The sequence below is a fragment of the Microcaecilia unicolor genome, chromosome 11, assembly GCF_901765095.1.
Source record: "Microcaecilia unicolor chromosome 11, aMicUni1.1, whole genome shotgun sequence".
Classification (NCBI taxonomy): domain Eukaryota; kingdom Metazoa; phylum Chordata; class Amphibia; order Gymnophiona; family Siphonopidae; genus Microcaecilia; species Microcaecilia unicolor.
Window position 1 is genome coordinate 163594257 of NC_044041.1, and position 9328 is coordinate 163603584.

General features: G+C 46.2%; 1 protein-coding gene across 1 annotated transcript in view; it reads right to left on the reverse strand.

Annotated features, from left to right (window-relative positions):
• LOC115481064 (leucine-rich repeat and fibronectin type III domain-containing protein 1-like protein) overlaps positions 1–5338 on the reverse strand; it is a 363511-nt gene extending 358173 nt beyond the window's left edge. Inside the window, exon 1 of the mRNA XM_030220063.1 lies at positions 5184–5338. The gene's annotated coding sequence lies outside the window, so the exon portion shown is untranslated. The remainder of the gene's footprint in view (positions 1–5183) is intronic.
• Between the last annotated feature and the right edge of the window lie 3990 nt (positions 5339–9328).

The window sequence follows — 9328 nt, forward strand, 5'->3', positions numbered from 1 at the left end:
TATATCCGGCTATCTGCCATATTTGGCTGCATGAAAATGTGGGATATCTTTGGCCAGTTTAAAGATAACCAGCTAAGTCTGAATATTGACTTAGCTGGTTATCTTTAAACTGGCCCAAACTAAACCGGATATTCAATGCCGGTCACTGGAAACGGCTCGGCTTTGAAAATTGGAGTCAGCATCGACTGCGGGGTTAGCCAGTTTAACTCCCGCAGTCTGAATATTGGCCCTGATATGTTTTTATTAGACTAGCTTAATACTTTTTTGACTAGGTTTTGAGGGTTGTGCTCCCTTTCTCTGCTCTATGCAGAATGAGGTAGGCATGAAGAAGGGGATACAAGTCTTGAAAGCTTGTTAATATTATTAAGATAGTCCATTAAAAATGTGCCACTTATATCCGCCTTGTTGATCTTCATTTCTTTGAACGCCTGGCAAGCAAGAAAAGTAAGGCAATACCATTTCTTCAATGAGAGAACAGCTACAATAAGTATAAATTGGAACTACAAATCTAAAAATGAAATGGAAGTAAAACCAGTACTGGATTCTCCCCTTTCTGCTGACCTGCAGCAATCCAGTAACCCGGCCTAACCTCCCACAACACTATTACCAGATGGGGGAAACTGTTGTCAAAACTCAAGCATAAGAACATAAGAGTAGCCATACTGGGTCAGACCAATGGTCCATCTAGCCCAGTATCCTGCTTCCAGTAGGTGCCAATTCAGGTCACAAGTACTCATGGGAGGAATAACCATATGGGCAACTAGGCAGTGCCTGAGGGCCCAGTGCAGCTGGAGGACCCAGTATCTCCCTTTACACATTTCTGACATCTGTCTCTCTTCCGTCCCTGGGTCCAGCACTTCCCCTCTCTCTTCCCCTGGATCCTGCACTCCCCCTCTCTCACCCCCCACCCCTTGTTTACCTCAAAAGTCCTTTCTCTGTACAGGGCCCTGGATGTTTGCCACTGACCTGTACTTTCTGTCTGCCGTGGCCTGCCCATTTCTGATGTAACTTCCTGCTTCCACAAGGGTGGGCTGTGGCAGACAGTCAGGGCCCTGTATAAAGTATACCCCTGCAAGTTCCTGACAGAATTCCAAATAGTAGCAAGATTCATGCTACTGATCCCAGGGACAAGCAGTGGCTTTCCCCAGTGTGGGAGAAATTCTATAAAGGCTGCCAAGGTGCAGTGCGCTAAGTGATAATAACAGCATCTGGGTATCCTGATTCTGCTATAGAATGCTAGCATAAGTTGGCATTGACGCACCACCGTTTAGGTGCATCCACTTATGCCATGCCAATAGCAGGCATAAATATGCACACCTAAATGTGGTGCGTTAGCTCATAACTTATAGTGTTCTATAAGTTATGTGCATAAATGCAGGACCTGCCCAAGCTCCATTCATGTCTACTGCCCCCTCACATTTATGCACTGAGTTGCCCGCCTATGTTATAGAACACTTCTGTGGGCACAGCTAGCACTTACGTGAGTAACTGTAGCAATTACACATGGAAGTGATAATATTCTATAACTCAAGTGCACAAACGGCGCCTAACTGTAGACAGCCTGTGATAGAATGAGGGGCTGTGTATCTATAACCATATTTTCAATCAACCAATGGCAGGGCCCACTTTAACTAGGCCTACAGTCATTCAATGTCTTCTGATCTCTCCAATATCCAGGGCCTGCGGAACGCAGTAAGCAGCGTATGCATGGCGGGGGGGGGGGGGGGGGGGGGAGGGCCACCAGGAACAGCATGTGCTGGGCCGGCATATCTTCCCCTTCTCTTTACCCCTGTCCCTTGTCTCCCTCACCTGCCCGGTCTAACTTAGAAATGTTTTTTTTCTAAACAGAGGGTTTCCGATGTGGGAGAGATTCAAACATTCAACTCTCCCTCTGCTGCCACAGTCCGCCCAGGCGGAAACAGGAAGTTGCGTTAGAGGTGGGGCAGACCGCAGCAGAGGGAGAGTGCCGAGGACGCCAAAGGCAGAATGTTTGAATTGCTCCTGCAACTGAAACCCTCTGTTTAGAAAATAAACATTTTATAGTTACACTGTGCAGGAGAGGGAGACTCTGGACGGAGGGGAGGGGGGGGGGGTGAGGGTTCAAAGAGAGAAGATGCCAGAACAAGGGTGGGAGGGAGGTGAAGTGGTAAAAATAATCGGCTTGGAAAAAGGGGGCAGGTGGGAGAATGGGGGGAGGAAGAAAGGAGATACTGGAATGGGGGTGAGGTGGCGCAGACTAATAGTTTGCAGGGGGGCACCAGAGTCCCTAGCACTGGTCCTGCCAATATCATCCACCGGGAGCAAAAAAATGTGGACAAGGTGAGGAGCTCAGGCATGGACTCCAACTCTCCCAGACAGACTACTGAACCAGCCCCATTAACAGGCACATGGAAATGCATTCATGCCATTTTAATACAGACTCCAGTTAAATAGGATTATCTATTGTGGTAGTTCTCAGGGCATCCATAATGAATATGCATAATATAGATTTTCATGCTCTGCTTCTTTTATGTGCAGATCTACTTCATGCATATTCATTGTGGGAATCCTGAAAACCTGACTAGCTGTGCCCCAAGTACTAGGCTGAGAACCACTGGCCCCTTGTCAGGACAAAAGAACACCTCAATATGTCAGAAGCCTTAATTATGCATAGGAAATGCATAATTCCGTTATTCTTTAACCATTCACTGTTTAATGGACAGGTCTATGAGATTCTTAGCTTCAGATCGAGAAAATACTGGTTTTCCTTTCACATTGCTGTTAGTTAAAAATCAACTAGCTTCTTGCGAATGTAAAATGGTGACTCACCTCATTCAGGGTCCCATATATAATAATATACAAGCACGCCCAGCCAGTGATGGCAGAAAAGGAACGCTTTACCTGCCGAGTTGCCCCCCCCCCCAATGCTTCTCCATCTGCGACTGTCTCCCTTCCCCCTCACCACTGTCTCTGGCCTAAGCCTAAGTCACTGTCCTGGTCACCTTAATTTTTGCTGGTGGCAAATCCAGGCTCAGTAGAAAAACATTTCATCTGAGCCTAGACTCTTTTCATCTTGTGACCCTTTATCCTTGAGCTATTTTCTCTTTGGAAAATTTAATCTCCACAATTGTCAAGGGACTACTGTTACAAACCTATGGGTTCTCATTACTAGATTCTCTCCCAGGAGACATACAGGACTGGAAGAGTAAGTCCCTGTCAATACAGGTCCCGCTTTAACGTTTTTCCCTATGTCATTTCCCACTGAGGAATTAAACACTTTAATAGCATTGAGAATGTGTATGTAATTTAATCCCATGGTCTGTAGCAGACAATACTGAACTAATAATCATAATAAGGAAATTAGCATGTGTTAGTTTTTAAAACACATAATTAACCAGGAAGCGAATGTGCCCAAGCATCTGTGTTGCAGTTTACATCTCAGAATAGGCCCATGACACTAAAAATAGCTTACAAGCAAAACTAAAATGGGAGATGGGGCAGGGCGTTTTACAGATATGTAAATGAAGAAAATTCCAAGATAAAAACATGAACACTAATCACTTGCAAAGTAGGCAGAAAGCAGAGGAAATAGATCTACAGCAACCTTAATCAAGAAGGCGGAAAACAGAAGCAGAAGTCTTAAGGATGCACCGTGTGGGATGTTATGCTTTCCATTCTTCAGAATAAGTAGGGTGAAATTCTCTTCCTTTCAATAACAAGGAACTTCCTCATCCATATGATCCATTCCAATATGCCTGTTTCCTTTTCAGTGTAATCATATAGAGGAAGAGTCTTCTTATAGTGAGGAAGGCTTGCATAGAAGGCACCTCCCTATTGCATAGACAACACACTTTTGTTCTGAGACAAAGTCTTTGCCCTCTTCCCCCCCAGTTTAGGAACAAGTGTAGATGTAACCAAAGGCCTGCATCCTCTATCCTAGACAAGACAATGAGTAAAAGAAAAGAAAAATGGGGTTTCCAGCATCTATTGGACTTGCCACTTAAGAAAACCAGAACCAAATTTCCATGCATGCACTGGAGGATTGGCATAGCTGGCAGCAGTTGACCTGAATCCTTAGTGAACCTGATCTCAGGACATCAGCATACAAAAGTTCCAATATTTGTTAATCTAATTTTATTTGCTTTTATAATGAATACAAAGTAATACAATCACCGAACATAAATGCTTGTAAAGAAAAGTGTAATAATGAGAAATATATGAAATAGGGGAAAAGGAATGGGACTTGTATACTGCTTTTCTGTGGTTTTTGAAACTACATTCAAAGCAGTTTATATATTATATACAGCAGGGGTGTAGCTAAGTGGGGCCATGGGGGCGTGGGTCCCCGCAGATTTAGCCCTGCCCCCATGCTTTCACCCCCGCCCGCTGCCGACCCTCTCCCGCCACATTCGACTTCCCCTCTCCCCGCCGCCAACATTCCCCCGCCGCTGCCGTCAGGTACCTTTGCTGGCGGGGGTCCCCACCCCCCGCCAGCTGAAGTCCTCTTCAGCGCCGGTCTCCGGCGCATTGCTGATCTGGATTCTGTTTCTGTGAGTCCTAACATCCTGCACGTAATAACGTGCAGGACGTCAGGACTCACAGAAACAGAATCCAGATCAGCGAATGCGCCGGACTCGGAGACCGGCATTGAAGGGGACTTCGGCTGGCGGGGGTTGGGGATCCCTGCCATTAAAGGTACTTGGTGGTGGTGGGGGAGAGTTGGCGGCGGTGGGAGGGGTGCCGGCACCGGGGGGAGGGGGGTTTAAAAGTGGCAGGGGTGTTGGCGGTGCCGGGGGGACTACAATGTGCCCCCCCACCTCAGGCTATGGACCTCCTCCCGCTGAAGTCTGGCTATGCCCCTGATGTACAGGTACTTATTTGTACCTGGGGCAATGGAGGGTTAAGTGACTTGCCTAGAGTCACAAGGAGCTACAATGGGAATTGAACCGAGTTCCTCAGATCAAAGTCCGCAATCCATCCAAGGACAACAATAATCATTAATACACTAAAACCCAGAATATAAAGGAATGCAGCTAAATTATCAAGGAAAATATTAATGCAAAAAGAAAACTAGTTCCAATATTTTAGGATGGCCATACAGCCTTATGCCAAGAGGCACTGGAGCCATCTGACCCTTCAAGGTAAATGATAATGTGAATTAAACACAAGAGTCTTGACTGTAAAATAGGACATTTTTTTCTTACTCTGAAGTCACTCTCAGGCTGCGTGAAGGATCTCTTCTAGTCCCTGCTTCTTTTTCAGATTCCAGTATCTTTTCATTAGCTCCTCAGTTGGGTCCTGAACTCTTCTGGTAATGCAGACACTGTTCAGAGACCCGGTACAGAGATACGTCCAAATTCCATGGGTTGGCCATCCTGGAAAGAGCAGAGTAAACAAGTCTATAAAACTTCCATTTTATCAGAAATATTACAGACTTATAGGAGACAGGAGGAACAAAGAATAAATGTCTGCCCTCCAGGCCGCGGGAGCCACATATCTTGCAGCAGAGGAGGCGGGAAGACATATTGTACCCCTGTGGAGATGCTCCGGAAGCTCCAACCCCCCCCCCCCCAAACTGCTCAAAACAACAGGACTTCTACTACCGCTCGTTTGGGTGGGAAAAAAATTTTCCACCTGGCAACCCTGGTCCCGAAGCAAGCTGTAATACGATGTTGGCGTGCCACCAGCAGCGCCCCGACACACAAAAAAAAGGTAACGCGTTACACGCCCCCAAAGTGCAGGAATCAGCTGGGAGGACCGACAACACGCAGCTGCAACCACATTGGAGCCCCCAGGAGCAACAGCTGGCTGCTGGAACAAGCGCGGGGCTGTACCGTAGCAGCTTTCATTCAAGCATGGGCTATCGGTACTGCAACCGCTTTTCTCTGTCCCGGAGCAGAGCAGGAAGTCAACGTCAACTTCCTGCTCCTCCAGGGGCAGAGAGAGGAGCAGCTGCAGCGCAGACAGCCCATGCTTGAAGGCTGCCCCGCTCTTCTTTACATTTTTTGTTGCGCTGAAGAGGAGAAGAAGAGGACTTGGCAGGACTGGGTCTGTGTTGGGTGAGCGGGCCTCGGGCCTGGAGGGAAAGTGGGTGCTCCAACTCCCGTGGCTACGTTTGGGGGGGGTGGTCAATGCCCATGGGCGGAGAAGGTCACAGCTGGGCTGGGGAGGCTTAGCCTCCCCAAGCCTCTTATACGGGGCGCCTATGGCTGCCTGGATGTCTCACTGCTATCTGAAATTAAACATGACCAAGACTGAGCTTCTTATTTTTCCCCCTAAACCAATCTCTCCTCTTCCCCCTTTCTCTATTTCTGTGGATAACACTCTCATCCTCCCTGTCTCATCATCTCGTAACCTTGGGGTCATCTTCGACTCCTCTCTCTCCTTCTCTGCACATATTCAGCAGACTGCTAAAACCTGTCGTTTCTTTCTCTATAATATCACCAAAATTCATCCTTTCCTTTCTTTTCTGAGCACACTACCAAAACCCTTATCACACTCTTATCACCTCTTGCTTAGACTATTGCAACTTGCTTCTGACAGGTCTCCTACTTAGCCATCTCTCTCCTCTTCAATTTTTTCAAAATTCTGCTGCACGACTTATATTCCGCCAATGTCGCTATGCTCATATTAGCCCTCTCCTCACTTCACTGGCTCCCTATCCGTTTCCGCATACAGTTCAAACTCCTTTTATTGACATATAAGTGCATTCACTCTGAAGCTCCTCAGTACCTCTCCACTCTCATTTCTCCCTACACTCCTCCCCGGGAACTCCATTCACTAGGTAAATCTCTCTTATCTGCATCCTTCTCCTCCACCGCTAACTCCAGACTCTGTTCCTTTTATCTTGCTGCACCATATGCCTGGAATAGACTTCCTGAGCCGGTACGTCAAGCTCTATCTCTGGCCGTCTTCACATCTAGACTAAATGCCCACCTTTTTGATGCTGCTTTTAACTCCTAACCCCTACTCACTTGTTCAGTACCCTTATTTTATCATCCCCACCTTAGTAATTCCCTTATCTCTTGTTTGTCTTGTTTTTCTGTCCTAATTAGATTGTAAGCTCTGTCGCGCAGGGACTGTCTCTTCATGTTGAAGTGTACAGTGCTGCGTATGTTTAGTAGCGCTATAGAAATGATAAATAGTAGTAGTAGTAGTAGTAGTAGTACGGCTGAAAAGGTCAGTCAGCAGAGCTGCCAGAAACTTTGTCTGTCTTCAGTTTTGTGCATCCCCTCCGATTACATAACCAACTACCAGTGACACGTTCCCTTTTCCACCCATGAACTCCAGCAGTCTGTCTCTCTCGCTCTTCCCAACTTCCTACTACAGCTACTTCCCCTCTCTTCCCTCCAAGATCCATCAGCCTCTTTCTCTCTTTTCCCCCAGCTAAATCCATATCCCCTCTCTTTCCTACATTTTCCTCCAACACTCTCTCTCTCATATTCTCTTCCTCTAATCCTAGAAATCTCATCTCTCTTTCCCACCCCAGAACCATAGAAATGTATATAACCCTAGCAGTCTCTTTTCCTCTCTTTCTACCCTCTCAGATCCAGCAGCCCCTCTATTCTCCTAGAACCCCTGACTCTGCCTTTTCCAACCTCTACCCCCCCCCCCCCTATGGTATGATTGCATAGGGGCCCCAATCCTAATCTTGATGGTGTTATTTGCTAACTTTACTTTATTGAAGGATATGCTACACCAAAACGCCTGAAGCAAGATTGATGAAGGTAGTATTGCTGGAGTATTGTAGCTCAACCAGCATCAGCTCCAGCCAACTTCCATCTCCTCTCTCCAGAACAGAAAGTATAACCATCCAGCAAATGATTACTGAGGACCACTATTGAAGTGGAACAGGAAGTAGGACAGTGCAACAGAACCAGCACCTCTTTCTCCTCCTTCTTAGCTTGCTAGAGCTGGCAGTTCACTGATCAGCAGCTCTATGAATTGTGGAGTGCTCAAGACAGTAAAATGCAGTTCAAACAGCTGCTGAACAATGCACCATGCAGCCCTAGCAGGAAGAAGGAAGAGGTGCTAGCCAGCTCCATGACAGGGGAAGCAATAATTTTTGGGTGTTACCATCTGATCATTTCGGGTAAGTGGGGACTCCACACACACCACCTACCAATATTCCAAATATATATATATATTTTTTTTTTTTTGGGGGGGGGGGAAGGGAAGCCCTTCCTCTTGATTATAGGTGTTGCTGCTTTTACTCCAGCCCTGGAAAGGAAAGAGCAAAGGATACAGCCAGAGATTAACTATCACAGAAAGAAGCTAAACACCAGGGGGTTGATGTTCAGCCAGCGGCAGTCAGCATTTTGCTCTCCGCTGCTGGCTTTATTCCTGGATATTCAATGCCAGGCCATGTCCGGGCACCAGCAATGAATATCTCGGCATACGCAGGTGGCTAAAACATAGCTGATTAAGTGTGATGCTCAGCACTTAACCAGCTACCATGAACCACAAATGTGGTCTAATGGTTAGTGCAGCAGACTTTGGTTTCAGCATCCTTGGTTCAGTTCCCACTACAGCTCCTTATTACCCTGGGCAAGTCACTTAACCCTCGATGTCCTCAGGTACAAAACAAAACCCAACAACAATATTGTGAGCCCTCTAGGAACAGAGATAATACCTGTATATAATTAAATGTTAAGCCACATTGAACCTGAATTCTGTGTGTGATACAAATGGCATTATAAAAAATGTATGCGATTATCTTAGCCAGTTAGGACTAGATTCTATATATCACACCTAAAAGATCAGCACCGAAAAAAAAAATATGCCTAGGTGTATTCTATAAAGTATGCCTAAATGTAGACTTATTTTATAGAATACACCTAAATTTCCATACGGTTTATAGAGTATGCCGAATGCCCGTCCACACAACTAAATTTAGTCACGGGTAGTGACGCCAAGTAAAACTTGGTGTAAATGCTGACACCTAAATTAGGCGTGGACCAAGCGCATAGATTTTAGAAACACTTACGACCCCCCCCCCCCCCCTTTCAACTATACGACTTGGAATTTATGTGCATCACATTACAGAATACGCTTAGACAGTTGGGAATGTAAATTCTAATTAATGCCAATTAGTGTCAATAATTGATTGTTAATAGGCAATTATCAGTGCTGATTGACCAGATTTGGGTGCGCAACTTAAGTTGCACTATATAGAATCTGAGAGTTAAGAGCTGAATATTGGCACTTAGGGGCCATTTTACCAAGCTGCAGGAAAAAGGGCCTGCGTTGGCAGTAGGGGGCCATTTTTCCCACATGCCAGGGCCCTTTTTACTGCAGCAGATAAAAAGACCCCAAGCACACATGGCCATGCGGTAAAAGAACTCTTACC